Here is a 17,388-nt window from a genome sequence, read left to right on the forward strand (position 1 = left end):
ATGAGGATGGCGATTGGAGAATTCCACCGTTTTTGTGCGGGGCTGATGTGCGGTGTGTCTTGACTCCGGCGAAGTGCGAAAGGCGCCGCCTGAATGTGGGGTACCTTGGGCCCGCATCGAAAAAGCGGTCAATTGGCTTAACCGATGTTGGCATACCACGGGATAATTTGGATTAATGTAGGGCCACTCAATGTCAATCACCTCCCAGTACTGGACCACTGTTCTGTGCTGCCGGGGTTAGGTTTCGCTACATGAAACTACACTAAGTGCAACCGCCGTACATTTTGGTGCGTGCATTCCCAGTCAAAACGCACTACAGGAATTTACGACAGAAAACTTCTGTAGTCTGTCGTATTTTGGGCATGTAGTATTTCTGTAGTCTGTCCTCTGTAGTCTGTAGTGTTGTACTTCTGTAGTCTGTATTCTGTAGTGTAGTATTTCTGTAGTCTGTCTTCTGTAGTGACGTAATTCTGTAGTGTCGTATCTCTGTAGTCTGCCTTCTGTAGTGCATTTGTGTAGTGTGTTGTATTCCTGTAGTCATTACCAAGTACGCTTTATTTGTCAATTAATATGCAGCTACAGAGCAGCAGTCTGACTCTGAACATTCGATGCATTCCTGCAGTACAGCCAGGTATAAAAACACCTCACTTGGAGCAAATCGACTATTTATTTACATATATACAGAATTTTTCTTCAGCAGGTCTCTCTTGTTCAGACTGTCCTAGGTGAAGAAAAAGAACAGTGATATATATAGTATGCATACACAACCAATGCATGCAAATGTTACAAAAGTCATACAGTGGAATTTTGATTATGCATTCCCCTTTCATGCAACGATCCACATTTAACATCAAATTGGAACGGGCCCGACGTAAACCCATAGGAATAATGCATTAAAGCCTCAATTATACAACTGAAGAATATGCACACGCCGCTTCATACGATGGCTGGCGGGAACCGTCCGGAATGGGAGTGACATTGGCATGCAGAGCACTTTGACAGAAGTGACGTCAACCAAGCTGTTTCCAGATAGAAATCAAGATGCAGACGTGCATGCAACGTGTGACCAAGTGCATCATGGCCTGTAATGACGGTTCTGCCAACGGCTCAGAATGAGTCCGTGCATGCAACCCGCATCTATCAGTGCGAGGCGGTCCGCCTGGCCCGTTTTTCCGCGCGCTTCACTTACGAAGACGTTGCGGGAATAAACTGCACGTTCATACCACCATAAAGTTATTGTAGAGGCGGTAAAAAGAGTAGACATTTCTGTGATCGCTGGTGGCTAGTTCAAAAGCGCTTCTCGCTACACCCTGAGTAAAGCACATGTTAGGCCTACAACACCAAGCAAGCAGTGTACTGTCAGCCGGCAGAACGCACATCACTGCAGAAATCGTGCCAAAGGTGGACATTGCGGTTTCTTTTTTCCTTCAAGATACGAATTCTTAGTACAGATACTGCTACCTGCTTCTGCGTAGTGACAGCGGTTTTAGAGAAAGTTTGAACAGAAAGACATGTCGCTGGCATGGCCATATACTGTGCGCTGCACATCTCCGAAGGGTTGTAGTAGTCATATTCCTGGCGCGTCGTTCATATTTTTTCGAGATTCATCCGACATCTACTTAACGTGCAGGAACAGAGCGCTCGCCTGCCTTGTCTAAAGCCGCCTCTTCTACGCTGAAAAGACTGGCTGCGCGCGGTCTCAGAACAGTCTGCTAATGTGGTCCATAAGTGCTGTTAACAGTCTGGTTCATAAATATAATCTTCTGTGCGTCATCTGAGTAGCAGACTATCCTTAAGCAGAACTTGGGTAAAGCAGTATCTCACTATAGTAGGCAAATTCCAGTGAGATTTGCAGGTTATTCCAGTGCCTAAGTGTACCATACAGACAGTTAGGAAATACAGTCAAGTTACAAGTTTTGTAAGCACATGAGCTAACGCAATCTATTCATGCATATAACAAGAGACTATTGGCTTGAACAGATATTTACCGCCGCAGGCCACAGCACTTCTGTGCCAGGTAGCGCGTCACCTTCTTGTGGCGCTTTTGGAGATCCTCAGCCGAGCAACCCTTCAGCTTCAAATAATGCCAGAAGGAATCTGCACAGATGGGGTAATAAGTAATGTTAGTCTGGTTGAATATAAAAAATGAGCAGATCGAATAATGAGCATTACTACACCTAACAAAGGTTGTCAGTTCGAATCCGTGCTGCAAGAAAGGCTCTAACTTAACTAGTAAGTTTATGCTGTACGACAGGCTGAATATTATGACACCATCTGGAATATTCATGCCGAACGGTTCACCCACAAATTTTACAGGAATGTCGTGACTAAGCAGCCAGACTTTAATGCCTGCAAGACAGATATACATATACTGATCGATATAGTTTAGTTTCGAGCTGTGGTGCTCGAGCATCACACTGCCACCTGCTATTATTTTATTCCATTATCTAACCACCTCGGCTCCCATGGCAACTACTGGGATACACTGCTGCATTGGAGGCTGCCAACTTGAGTTCTATCCGTGGAATCAGCACAACTCAGGCTCAAAACGCAACCAGGCTGAGAACGCAACTCAATGCTCTAAAATTACTACCTCGGGCTAATAGCTCTGGGAGCAAAGCTTCACACACTGGTGCATATTATTATACTTCAGATACACCCAGCAAAGCAGTAGAGAGAAAAGCCCTTTGATGAATAACAAAATTTAGCTGGAGTTTAAAAACCCACTTGCACTCTGCGTAGGTTTGGGACTTGGGGGAAAAAGAGAGGTGCAGGAAATTGCAAAGGTTTTCAAGCAATTTCAACAAAATTTCAAAAATTATACAGCCCCTGAATTAGGGATGGCATAAATCAAAGTGGTGACAAATGGAGTGACAAAGTTCCTTACACAGTGTGTGCACTGATGAGGAATGAGGAGGATTTAGTGTTTATCTGGAAGATTAACAGCAAATAAAGTTTATTGCACATATCTGCTGCCTATGAAAGGCTAACCGCCGAATTCAGAAGTGCGCCTCAACTCGATACTCCGTCTCCACTCTGTGGAGTGGAGAAAACAACTGCTCTTCCATTTGATGGGCAGTTAGGATTCAAGAATGCCACTCGGCATTTCTTCAGACAAGGAGCTGCTCTAGAGACCTTCTTCCAACTGCCGTCCCTCGAGGAAGCATGAACGGCAGATGATGATGAGAATAAGGCCAATAATTGCCTTTGGCTACAATAAAGCATGGCATGGCTATTAAGTGTCTGTTTTACCACGCTGCACCTTAAGAACACAAAGAACCTCACCGTTTATTAGCCTAGTAAAACATCTTTTGCAAGCTGCCTGACGAAAGCAACAGAGAAAAACTACCGGAAACGCTTGCACATCTGGCAACCTTTGCCACCAATGATGTAGCGTCTATGTAGGCATTTACGAATGGTGTAAAAACTGCCGTTCGTCAACTTGTGGGAGGTTTCGCTGGCCTGCAGAGGCCAGCGGCGAAGCTGAGAAGTACCAAAATGGGTTTGGATTTATGGGGTTTAATTTCCCAAGTGGCTCAGGCCAGGGTGTCGAACCGGTATTTTTTCGGGTTCGGTTCGGGTTCCGGTTCACGCCTTTCGGGTTCAGTTCCGGGTTCGGCTCCAGAGGGCCATTCCGTTCCGGTTCGAACCGGTTCGGACCGTCTCGAACCGGTTCAAACGGGTTCAGGACAAAAAAAAAAAATTAGAAAGCAGATGGGTTTCAGTGATATGCGTTTTCTCTTTTCTTGCACATCGCTATGCAAAATAAAAAAATGCAAAGATTTGTTCACGAGAACACAAAACTGGGCTAGTTGGTAACGCTAGTTGCTTAGGCAGCGCAGTAAACAGGAAAAACGGAAGTCTCGAGACGACACAGACGCTGACTAACAACTGGTTATATTACATTCTCGGAAAAGTATATGAAGTCGCAGGACACAGTGAACAATCCAAAAAACAGAAGAACAAAGATTAAAACTAAAAAAACATACTACGCATGCACATCGCAGTCGAGTCATGACATCTTTTTCAATGAAATTCGAAAACTATATTTCATAGTAGACGGCACTCCCCTATCTCCTGGGCCTTTTAGCGGCCTTAGTATTTTTGGCTGTTGTAAGAAGAATCCACTTGCAACGAACACCAGATATAACGAATAGAACCTGCGGGACCGTCAGGTTCGCTATAAGTGGGCTTGACTTAGTTTTATTCGGCCACAAAAACCTTTTTCACCCTTCAGACATGGACCTTACATGTTAGGATGTACCTTCGCTCCAAAGGGGCGTTTGTGCCGTGGTCAGTGCATTTTACCTGTGCGAGCAACGAGAAACAATTTCAGCAATAAAATGATATTTTTGTCATGATGCTGTATTCTTTTGGGACATACTTAAGCAGTCTCTTAAAACACCCATTGGCATCATACATTTCATTATAACACTCATGTCTGCGATGAAAAACTCTGGAATTCTGTGCGAACTCTTCGTGTTCATAGGACACAGAACCGCCGCGTTCCACGAGGTAACTGTTCAGACAACAGTGCACTTTAACGTAGGAGGAATATGCTGCGTAAGTTCAACCTCCTGACTGGTTCCCCTTTCATGGCGTGTGCACCGTCTGGAATTTTCACGTGCTGGCGGAGGCAGGGAGTTATGGTGGCATGAGGCCTTATGCCGAGATCGCTGAATTCGAAGCGGTCAAGTAAGGCACGAGGAGGGTCAGAGAGGTTCCAAATATTCCATGCAACAACCATAAAAAGAAGCCTACAAGATAGCCGAATAGCCTAAAGCATCTGTAAACACAGTTTTCTGTTGCGCCGCCATTAGTACGAATCTCGCTCGGAGTCAGAGGTAAAAGTGTATGCTTTCCCAAAAATAACCGCGCTGCGTGCGTGCAGCCTCCGTCATTGATGCACACTCCGGTGGGCGCACATCAGGGCATTCACTGGTAAAAATGCACCTTCAAAAACTTTCACCCATCTCACCCCCCCCCCCCATCACCCACCTGTATTCGATATAGCCGAGGCAGATTGTTGTGAATGCTAACGTATTCAATCGCCCAAGCGTTCAAAGAAAAAAAAACACTAACAATCATTAGCCTGTCGCATCGCACTAAGAACGAAAAATATGACTGCGAAAAGTAGATATAAGTCGCCAGGCAGAGAATTCAAGATCGAGCAGTGCGAGGACCGCGGATGGAGCCGCGCGCTGGCGACTGGCAGCAATTCTTAGAAGCAGAACGATTTCAGCGAATCGGCATAACGAAATTACTTCATCGTAGTTACATTGCATCGCAGTAGCATCTTTTTGGGCGTAATCACTATCGCATGCCGTCGAGCACATGTATTTCTGCATTGCCCTTTTGTGTAATCGGTATTTAATTTTTTCCTTATTAGTACATCTCCACCGTTGAGAACCCGCCTTTCGTTGCTTATTTCCGTCGCGCGCAAACAAGAGTATGCGGATTCTAAAAAAAAAAGAAGCTGCACCAATTTATACATCCTTCTTTTGGTAATACTAGTAGCAATATCTCAGGATTAAATGTCGAGTAGACATTGGGGCTATATGACAGACTGTGTAGTGGAGGGCTCCAGATTAACGGAGAAGAGCTGGGGATTTTCGACGTGCGACAGAGCATGCTGATTTCTGTATTTTTGGAACCAGCAGCCGAGCTCCACAGCCACTGAGCCATTTTTTTTATTGCCCGACAGGCCCATCATGAGGGGTATTATTTACAACTTGCTGTCTAAGACAAAGAGCGCCCACAATATTGCACTACCCACTGCGGTTGCTCAATGGTTAGGGCGCTCGGTTACTTATTCGGTGTACCCGGGTTCGAACTCGGCACCGGAGGCCATGTTTCGATGGAGGCGAAACGCAAAAGGAGCCGTGTGCTGCGCGATGTCAGTGCACGTTAAAGGGCAGCTGCGCCACTTTTTGAGAATTTCGCGATAGTCGAGGATTCAAATCTATATAGGCTGTAGGTAAAGCATGCTAAGTTTTTTTGCACTACCATTTAAAATAGTGACGTAATCTACGATTATATTTTACACTTCTCCTCAAAGCAACAAGGAGTGCGGGGAAGTTCAGTGTGATGTCACGGAAGGTATGATTTCAAATTACTGCTGCCGTCAGCCACGCCCTGCCGTGCCTCGTTGGACGGTTCGAAACAATGTTCGGCGGGCTTTGACTTCGGTTCAGTTGGTTTTTTTCCTTCAAAGCAGGCGTTTATGCGTTGGAAATGTACGGATACTTTCGATGACGTCATCATGCGTCCCCTACTTAGCGTTGTGCGCTGCGGAGAAGCTTGAAGGCCGTCGCACTTTTAATTGGTGGTTACGTCACCGTTTCAAATGCTAGGCAAATAGGACTTCTCATACTTTACCTGGAAGTTTCACACATTCGACCCTTTTAAGCTCGTCGTTTTCTAAAACCTATGCAGTTGCCCTTTAAGGATCCCCTGCTGGTAGAAATTATTCCGGAGCCCATCCCTACTGCGCCTGTTTCTCTTTTTTCTTTCCCTCCCACCTTCCTCCCTCTCTTACGGCACGGTTCAGGTGTCCACGAAGAAGTGAGACATACTGCGCCATTTCCTTTCCTCAGAAACCACCAACACAACATTGTTGGGTCCTCGCGCTAATATTTCGTCTATTTTTGGGAAATGACGCAAAGAAAAGGAAGGCATTCTCAATCGGTACTAAAATGACTATAGACACCCAGTTTTATTGCGTGTTTTCTCCTTTCAAATGACGCCATAGATATTAGAATACATGGATCACCGTGTGGTATTCGCCTACTGCCACTAAATAATTTAGAAAATAATTTTTTCTCTCATGCTGTTTCGGCTTCATCAGCCGAATGATGACTTTGACGTGAGTTCAACATTAGGTCACGTGAGGCACGGGAAAACTAATACAAACGCTGATACGTTGTTTCAACTCACTGTACCACTTATATCAGCCAACTTCAAGACCTATATTTACTACGAACGACGTATCAGCAGTTATATTGCCGTTTTATAGCACCTCACGCGACCTAATTTTCACTACACGTCACAGCCATCGTTATGTTTCCGAAACCGAAACAGGGTCAAGAAGAAATTCAAACATAAATTATTGATTATGTGTTGGTGAATACCACGTGGTGGTCCATGTACACCTACGTCTAACGCATTGTTTGAAAGAAGAAAGCACGCAAGCAAAAGTTTGGTGTCTAAGTACTTTACTGAGTTAGAACAGTCCTAACATTTTGATTAAAGATTTTCGCAAATATGTTAAAGTGAGGAGTTATAACTCAAGATTTCACATAACCCTGACGTACAAGTGTTTAGAATTGGCGGCAGTACATTACAGAAGCGTCAATTAGGCTTCTTCCCAGGCACCAGACCTCCTGTAAGTTTGCCGTCGCTTATACTGGGTATCATTTTCGCACTTCCCAGCGCAGACAGCTACGGGTGGGTAAGTCTATGCGATAGATCATCTCATTTTGTCGGAAAACAACACGTATGCCGGGATGCAAGAAAAGTGGGGCTGAACCGGGTCCCGAACCGGTTCGGAACGGTTCCTTTGAATCGTTCCGGTTCTGGTTCAGTTCCAAGATGGCGAAAAAAATATCGGTTCGGTTCGGTTCCGGGCGAAAATTCGGGTTCGGTTCCGGTTTCGGGTTCGGGTTCAGTTCCGGTTCGACACCCTGGCTCAGGCTATGAGGGATGCCATAGTGAAGGGCTCTGATAATTTCATCCACATGGGGTTCTTTCACGTGCACTGACATCACACAGTACACAGGCTTCTAGCATTTTGTCTCCATCAGAATGCGACTGCTGCGGCCAGGATCGATCCTGTGTCTTTGAAGTCAACAGCTGAGCACCGCAACCCCTGAGACTGCTTCATCATCAAATTATGCATTACATAAATGACACTGCATCACAGAAAAAGACTAACAGTCATGGCCAAACTGTAGTTACAGCCAAAAGTGAACCTGCTCCCCACATCCAAAAGCTTGCACTTCAGGCCAACACACAGGAATCAGATTGTCTCCCAAACCCCATGACACTGCCTCCCAAAGGTGGCAGCCAATAAGTGGGCAACAAAAAAGTAAACTGTGGGTAACAACTTGAATGTCTTGCATCACGCTACAAGGTGATGTGAAATTTGAGGAAAGGCCCCAAGAAGCACATAATTTTTAGATTTTCAGAGCACTCTTAGCCCTTTAAATGCCAAATGTTTTCCTAAAAAACATGCCAGAAATTTTAAGCAATCAATTTTTTTGTGTACATTATTCTTGAAGCCACTTCACTGCATACACATGGGTAGCTGCAGAGCAGTCAGCTCAATGCACCGATTGTGGTTGACAGCACTCAGACATACAGACAAGGGACAGAAACAAAAAAGATGATGGCACAGGCACTGAACTTAAAACTTTTTCCAGAACTGCCGACATACTGCATAAATACCCCCACCACAGGCACCAACACGCAGCTATTTATGCACTCGGAACAAGAAGTGGTATGAAAAGTAGTGGAAAAACAACAAAAGCTAGAAACAAAAACCAGAGGACACAACACAGGATAAAACCAGAACAAGGCGAGAGAAAAATTTATAAGCAAGTCATTTTTAAAAGACTGCCAACAGTGGATAGGTTTGACCAAAAGAATATTTAAGAACTGGTCTGATAAAATGGAACTAAAAAACCTTATACACAAACACAGACCAAGCGCAGTGAAAAAAAAATGAAGGAGAAATGGCAAGAAAAACACGCAATAGAAGCAAAATGGTGATTGGGTAAGCAAACGAGAATTGAGCAGCAAACGAGAATTGAGCAACAAGCGAAGGTGAAGTGTGCTAAAAATTAAAAGGATAAAAAGGGAATAAAAACGCGCATGAGCCACAAAGGTGAAGCCAACAGTGAAGATGGTTAAAAGTGGAAGATGACGTACAGTGAAGCCGAGATAAAATATAAAAAAGTATAAAACCAGTATGAAGGCAAAAATCAAGGAAAAACACCAAAAGAGGGAAGTTGGCGGAAGAGGCAAGGCATGTAACACACATGTAGAACCAGGGCTAGATCAAGTACGTCCTCAAAGAAAGGCAATCCTCCGAGTGAAACCAACCGTGTTCTTTACATTCACCCCGGAGCCTGAAAATCTCTGCGGCATCCAGCATTGCATTGCGTCAGCTTATTACGGGGCTCTATTAACACAGTGGCTTTCTCGAACTTTGGGCAGCATGGCTTTTTTGCGTCCCATTATCAGCAGTAGACTTGCAGGTACCTAAGAGATGTACCCGATAAATCAGTGTAATGCTCTCTTAGCCTTCCATTGATGCCAATGTATACCTTGCAGCAAGAAAAAGGGATTGAGAAAGCACTTCTTGTGCATGCCACTAAGGGTTTCTGCGCAATGCAGTGCAGCCTGTTTCTTTTTTCTTTTTCATTGACGATCCTAGAGAGGTGTGATAGGTGATTTGGGGGGGGGGCGGCAGCAAAAAAAGCATCTACTCTATCTGTCGAATTTTCTAAAGGTAAATTTCACAGAACCTTAAGAAAATCGGAGAGAAAGCAGGAGTAGACATTGCCTTTTCTGACCCCCTAGCACCTATTGCAGTTGCGGAATCCTAAATGAAAAAAAAGACGCTGCACCACGCAGCACAGAAAACCCTTAGCGTCATGCGTGGAGGGCATTTAATCAATCCCTTTGTCTTGCGGCAAGGTATACATTGGCATCAATGAAAGGATAAGGGAGCATAAGATTGATTTATTGGGTACATCTCTCGGGAATCTGCCAGTCGGAAAGAGCAAAACCATAAAACTATCACACAGAGACAGGTGACAACACAAGGCCGTACTGACAACTGAAAATTTATTGAACAGCAGTGCTTATATAGACAAGTCGCGTGTGTAATCTGCAAACAATCGCAAACAGGCAAAAAAATTCCATGGCAACCATACAGCTGAGCAAATATGACAATCACCTGCTCAAAAACGAAACAAAAACAACCGGGGGAAACACAGACAGAAACGCTAATTTTCCTAAAAAATGAACACTGTAGGCGTGCTGACACACTTATCTGGCTCCGACCTCAAGATGGCAACAGCCTCGACAATTTCTCTTTCCAACTGCTCCTTTCTTCATCCAATAATCTGTGTGCAGTTCAGTTTGGGATAGCAGTCTACAATGAGACAGTGAGTGGGACGGCAAATGCCTCCGGGTCTACTCAAGGAACACGCATACTCTTGCAAAGAACTGTGTAAACATCTACCACTTTGGACGATATAAAACTGGCCACAGCTGAGGGGAATCTCGTACAACATGCCCGTTGGCGGTACTTTTTGAATGCCTCATGCCATGTGCAACGGGGGTGGTGTACACGATTCCTCTCAGCTGTGGTCGATTTTATACCGGCCAAATTGGTAGATGGTGAAACACTCCCTTGCAAGAGTATTAGCATTCCTTGGGTAGGCCCGGACGACCTTGCCTGCCTGTCCACTATCACAGTTGTAAAGACTGTTAACCTAAACTGAACTGCACATTATTATTGGATGAATAAAGGGCCAGTTGGAAAGAAATTCTCAAGGCTGTTGCCATCCTGAGGTCGAAGCCAGATAGGTGGGTTAGCATGCCTTCTGTGTCCATTTTTCAGAAAGAATTAGAATTTGTGTCCCTCCCTAGGTTGTTTTTGCAATGATTGTTTGCAGATTACATGCACAACTGATCCATATGAGCACTCATTTCTTCAATAAATGTTCACTTGTCGTACCGCCTTGTGTTTCGCCTGCCTTTGTCCCATCCTGTTTTGCGGTTGTTCTAACGATTTCCAACCAACCGGCCTACAAGCACGTCCTTCTAAATCTGCAAGTCCATTGCCAAAACTGTGACCGAAAAAAGCCATGCGACCCATGTTCGAAAAAGTGCCATTGTGTTAAAAAAGCACCAGAATAAGCCGACATGACGAACTGGTGGGAGCCGCTGGGATTTTGAGGCTCGAGGATTAATGGGCAAGAACACCCTCGGAAAAAAAGACTGCCTTTCTTCAGGATGTTTGACCTAGCCCTGGTTTTAAAAACATCTTGCATGCCTTGACTTTTCTGCCAACTCCTCTATTTTCGCATTTTTGTTTGCTTTTATCTTTAATACTAATTGAATTTCATATTTTGATATTTTATCTCTCTCGTTTTTACAGTAGCTAATCTTTCTCCTTTAGACATGTTAATTCTTGGCTTCACCTTTGTTGCTCATGTGCATTTATTCCCCTTTTATTCTTTCAGTTTTTTAGCTCACTTCACCTTTGTAGACCAATTCTTGTTTGCTTGCCCAATCACCATTTTCTTTTCACGGCATGTTTTTTCTTGCCATTTTACTTTTATTTCACTGCCCTTGATCTGTGTTTGCGTGTAGTGTTTTAGTTCTGTGTTATCAGACCAGTACTTAAAAATTTCGGTCAAACCGTTCCACTGTTTCACGTGCTGGTGGTCTTAAAAATGACTTGCTTAAAACTATTCCTTTAACCTTGTTATGGTTTCATCCTTCCCTGCTCTATAGTCTTGGTTTCTGTTTCTAGTTTGTGTTGTTTTCCCACTATTGGCCATATCACTTATTGTTGCCACGAGTGCATAAAATTGCCACCTGTTGGCGCCTGTGTTTTGGTTGTATATGCAGTGTTTCGGTGATTCTGGAATAAATCTGTAGTCAGCACCTGTGCCCTCATATTTTTTCTTTCTGACCCCAGTCTGTGTTTCTAAGCTCTGTCAACCACAAAGGATCAGCACAAACTAGACCGACAGCTTGTCCTATTCAAGCTCAATGCGTACTTTTCAAAGAAATGCTATGGCGAAAACACTGTACTTACAGTAAAGCCTGCTTGACTGAGCGAATACCACTGGCAATTCGCAAATTCCCAGCCTGCTCCTGATTGCTGGCTCAAGCTGCACGCAACTTTGTGGCTTGCACGACTTCCATGCAACTCTTGGTCCCTTGAATCTGAAACATAGAGGGATGAGTGAGAGATATCAGATTTGATATGCTTGCATTGCTGCAATGACTAAGAAAAAGCGATATTTTCCATAAGAACAATTATTATTTCACACTAGCTTCGCAGAGTAAACCTCGTTTATCACGACCTCGTTAACACTGACATACTGCACAGTCCCAGCCTGACTGCATCTTGTTCTATGGTGTCATATGCTTGTTAGCTATGAGCCCTTGGCCTTGCACCGGTTAACACAGACAACCTCGGAACGGGCAATCAGCTCCGAGCTTTTGAGTCATAGATACTCACAAGCTCAGTGGTCCCAGGGGTTCTAGAAATATTGGCAGGGCGACACAGTAACAAGCATTCGCACCACTTGCACTCGCTTCATTGCAAAAAAACTCTCACAGCAGACCTATCCTCCATTTTGCAGTGTGAAAATAATCAAATTCAAAGCATGCACACAAAATGTGGACCTCTCTTCGAACAGAGCTTCAGAAATACGGGTATAATTATTGTAACTAAACCTACCTGCAGTTTTCAATTTATCCTAAAATTTTTATGCAACTCGACGAGCAATAAGCATTAAAAAGGAATTAAAATAGCCAGCACTGTTTAAACAATATAGCTACGAAGAAATACGAGACGTATCCACTACTCTCCAGTGGTTCTTTAGCTTCATGCATTATCAATCTACACTTTCTTACAGGCACATTTGCACGCGAAACTTGGGTTTAACCCAATCTTGATGAATCTTTCTGGAATGCAACAATCAGAAGAAACCAGTTTTACTCAAAAACAAAAGGCCCTATACACTGCATCACAAGGCCAGCTAGGCGCACTTAAGACTACAGCCCCTTCCACAAGTCTCCAATTTGCCTGTCCTCTAAAAGTTGCAGGATCCCTGTCCGCTGCTGGTCGAATTTCGCTATCCCGCCTTGCTAGTTCTCCCACTGCCCTTCTCAAACTCTTGGAATTCTGTTGCTCTAGCAGATCATCAGCTATTGTATTATTTTTTCTTTTAGCACTACACACTCCATGCCAACAATGCTGGATAATGTACTTTAAATAGGTTTTTAGAGCGTGCAAGTGGCTTGCAGCTTGACGAATAGGCGAGAAAAAAACGCGGAGCCTGACAAATAGGTGTGAAAAAAACGTGGGTTATTTGGAAGAAATGGGCTTGGGCAGGAGATGTAATGCAAAGGCAAGATAACCAGTGGTCCTTAAGAGTGATAGAGTGGATTCCAAGAGAAGGCAAACGTAGCAGGGAGCAGCAGAAAGTTAGGCGGGCGGATGAGATTAAGAAGTTTGTGGGGATACGGTGGCCACAACTGGCGAAGGACAGGGTTAATTGGAGACATGGGAGAGGCCTCTGCCCTGCATTGGGTGTTAGACTGATGATGATGACAACCTGGTGAATTTGCCTCGCAACAACCGCTGCAACCTGATATTTTGTAGAGCAGCACAATGGCCTTTATTTTTTGAGTGGTGAAGTAGTCAGCATTTTGTTTCAACCATGAGTGTAAAGGGAAGACGTTTTATGTTGCACAAAAAGAAAGGAATTACATGCATACTGGGCTTTGGAAGAATGCCCTGTGGACATTACAAAACACTGCCATCCTTGCTTTATCTTTGCAGGTAACAAAATTCATTATTCTCCAAATGCTTTGGACAAAGACAAGCTGCTGTGCACTTATTCGAGCTCAGTTGACTTTCCCCAAACCAATCTTCAGTAAATAATATCAGGATTAGGCAAAAGTAACTGCCGTGTATTTCAGTGAGTCAGTGCCTTTTACAGAAAGTTTTGGAAACAGAAAAGTTTATGAGCTTTGTGAGCACATGATGATTGCCCAATCTATTTACATAGTCAAATGGGAAATTTGCCTTCCTATTCAATTTATGCACATTCAAACGATATTTACCACTGTAGGCCACATCAGTTCTGTACCAGGTAGCACATGCCAAAAAAAAAAGCCTCGATAGCGTAATAAGTAATGTGTGGTTGACTATAGAACTTAAAATCTAGGCCATATCTCTTGGGTCTAATCTTGACATATTTCTGTATAATACTATACTGCAGATACAAAAAGCAAAGCAATAGAGAGAGACAGAGAAACTTTGCTAATGAAATGAACAAAATATTTAGCTGGCACTTAAAATCACTGACCTGTTACTCAGCATGAGGAAGGAAATAAGAGGGAAAGACGAAGGAAAACAGGTGCAGAAAATTGTTAACGTTTAGAAAATAATAAATTTAAATAATTTTTGGAAATGATGTATCCATTACTTTACTTGGTTTTAAAGGGTTTAATACCACAAAGCGGCGCAGGCTATACAGGGCGCTATTGTAGAGGACTGGAAAATTCTTTAGGTCTGCCGACATCACACGGTACCTGGGCCTCCAGCATTTCGTCTCCATTGAAATGAGACTAGTACAGCTGGAATCAAAACTGGCTGGAATCGAACCTGCCTCTTCCGGGTCAGCAGCCAAGCACAATAACCACTCAGCCACCATGACGGCTCCCATTTGGGGTGACATGCATCAATGTGGTGACTGACTGGGCTGACAAAGTTCACTTCAGAGAGGGTGTGCATTGATGAGGTTATATAGTTCAATTCTCCCTATGCCACATAATTAGACAGGTAAAAATTTATTCTGACCATATGCTGCCTATAGCAGGCCAAGAGATGTAAGACACAAAGCATATGTCCATAAAATGAAAGCAAGAAGAGCACAATTTCCTGCTGTGAGTAACCACTCCACTATCCAAAAGGATAGCCAGCTTCTTTAAAAAATGTATGTCCTGCCTATGTCCATTTATGATCCCGCTCAGATTTTAATTCGCATTTATTTCCAACCAACTCAGTTCTCTCCCAATCTCTTATCATTAACCCTATGATTTTCCTGAGTGGTTCACCGCACTTTTCTCAATTTTAAGCCAAAGTACCCCACTTTTCCCGACTGCTTAGCAAAGGCAAAGCAGTTTAAGATTTCTTTTTGAGCATACTGCAAGGTGCTGCTCGTAACTTCTGAGTGCATGCCTAAGGCAATAAACCCCTTTCTTATTCTCCCAACCATTTCTTTCAAATGCTCTATATCTGTGCATGACCTGGCCGAGGTGTATTGTTTCGACTTCCAGTACCTTACTGCATTTCATAAAATGGCCTCTTTCCTGATTATTAAGTATTGATTTAGCTCTCATTTTCACACTGAGTATTGATGTCCTCAATCATTTGCAAGAATTCATCACTTATACTACAACTCACCACTTATACTACAATAACATGAAATCAAATATAACTGAGCGGTTCTCCATGAGTCTTCGCATTCCCTGAACCAACCCGCTGCTATACAGAGAGGGTCACCTCGTCTAGCATCATCACATCTTGTTCAGGGTATGTGGGTTGTGCAAAGTAAACAACCGTTGATTTCAGGTCACTGCAGTCAAAACTACAAAGTAGCTGGTGCAATGAAATGTTAGTTCTAAGAAGGTCTGCTTGTTTTTTTTTTATGCGGGCCCAAGTGAACACAAGCTAAACTGCATGCTGTTTGATGTCAGTGCAGGATAAAGATCCCCAGGCGGCCAAAATTATTCTGCAGCCCTCTGCTACGGCACCTCTTTTCTTCTTAAACTCCCTCCTTTATCCCTTCCCTTGCATCATGGTTCAGGTGCTTATCAAGATGTGAGACAGTTACTCTCACTTCCTTGGCTCAAAAACCAATTTTAAATTTTTCAAGGATACTTTCAAGAACGTAGAGGTACAAACTGTACAGTATAACCACATGCCACAGCAATAAACCAGCAATACATCTGCGCTGACAGGAGCTTGCCATGTACGTTGCAAGGATGCTATGCCACGCAAGATTTGGTGTCATCATACAATGTTACTTTACTGACTGACATTTCAGTGTACAAGCAAGAAATACCATTAAAGTATTATTGTACAGCACAACGTTTTTAAAAGATAAACGAACATTTTGGCCCTTTTAGACGACACACATGCATAAAAGGCAACAGGTGTGGAATAGTCACTGCACCTCAAGCAGGCTCAACTTTATAACAGTGCAGTGTCAAGAGCTACATGAGCGGCTATATTTCGTACAAATTTGCAGTTCATGTAATAAGCTGAGGTACTGCTGTAAAGTGCATGTAGAGTTCTGCATGCATTTTTAAACACAGCAGTGAGCCTATGTTGAAAATATTTTTCAAAACAGGCAGGTAAGGTATGCGTAACTGAAAAAGATAATTACCATGAATGGCTTGGAGGGATGGCACAGCTGAAGGCAGGAAGCACGCATGGCCCAGCAGATGCTGGCAGCTGGCAACTGCAGATAAATACGTCCCGACCAACAGCTGTGAGTGCCAGTGACAATGTCATGAATGACGACAAAACAAACTGTCGACTGCTTCAGAAACTAAAATAAGGTATTAATATAGGAACACAAAAAGCAATGAGGTGGCCCATGACAAAATAAATAAGGAGATTGTATGTGAAACACCCATACACATTCTTTGAGTACATTTACATGACTGTCATAACCACATTGAAAGATGAGCTGGCTGGAATACCGCTTTATTTTTATGCATGATGAAAAGAGACCAACTATTCGAATATAGCATGCGCAGGCTTTAGTTAATTACTATTAGGGTGCCTTGCACAAGCGTCTAATGTATTCTTAAATTGAACGTAGCAACCAGTCGACCAGTTTACCTTGCATAAATGAGAAGAGAGAATGCAAAAGACATGCATTCAATACCAAGGAGCCCGATATCTCACGTCACAACTGAGCATGATACGAAATTTAGTAGTGCATTTAACAAATTGCACACAAATAAAAACAGTAAAACATTTGTCGAGTGGTAATGCAAGTAGGGGCAAGAGGAAAAAAAATACCGAATAACACTGGTGAGTGAGGTGCAGGGAGGTCTGTGGGTAGGGTTCCGTGCCTGGGAACAGTTCCGAGCGCGGAGAACTGCTGCCGGCAGTCAACCAAGAATAAATAAGAGAAAGTGAAAATGAATAACAAACCATCACCAATTGCGAACGACCTGAAAGCGGGCCGCATAAGAGAGGCATACAGCAAAAAGCTTGAAATCCCAAATAAGTGTGCAGTTGCATCCCCAACAGTTCAGTGCCCTGAAGGAGAGGAAGCATGGACGCCTACAGTTCAGGGAAGACACAAGAACGACCTAACTGACATAATATTGCCAAATTCTGTTCCAATGGAGAAGCACAGATAAAAAGTTTACAAATGACTAGTACATATGCGCCAGCCTTCCACATGCGATCACTGTCTTCAAAAAAATTTGCATGACGAATATTAAGAAGTAAGCACTGATCCGATGAGCACCAACACCGAGCAAAATCATCCGTCGTCTGTTCGCAGTTCGCCTAGCGCGAGTGCTTCATCGCGCAGCACTGCCGCTCAT

The 17,388-nt window shown here is 43.5% G+C and overlaps 1 long non-coding RNA gene across 1 annotated transcript; it reads right to left on the minus strand.

Annotated features, from left to right (window-relative positions):
• Positions 1-648: 648 nt before the first annotated feature.
• LOC149346490 (uncharacterized) lies at positions 649-16,656 on the minus strand. The gene is made up of 4 exons (XR_016292082.1): positions 16,209-16,656; positions 11,837-11,967; positions 1,989-2,097; positions 649-721 (listed from the first exon to the last, which is right to left on the minus strand). It is a non-coding gene; the product is annotated as an uncharacterized LOC149346490 (long non-coding RNA).
• Between the last annotated feature and the right edge of the window lie 732 nt (positions 16,657-17,388).

Source organism: Amblyomma mixtum, chromosome 4 (genome assembly GCF_055824585.1).
Source record: "Amblyomma mixtum isolate Tamu chromosome 4, ASM5582458v1, whole genome shotgun sequence".
NCBI lineage: Eukaryota > Metazoa > Arthropoda > Arachnida > Ixodida > Ixodidae > Amblyomma > Amblyomma mixtum.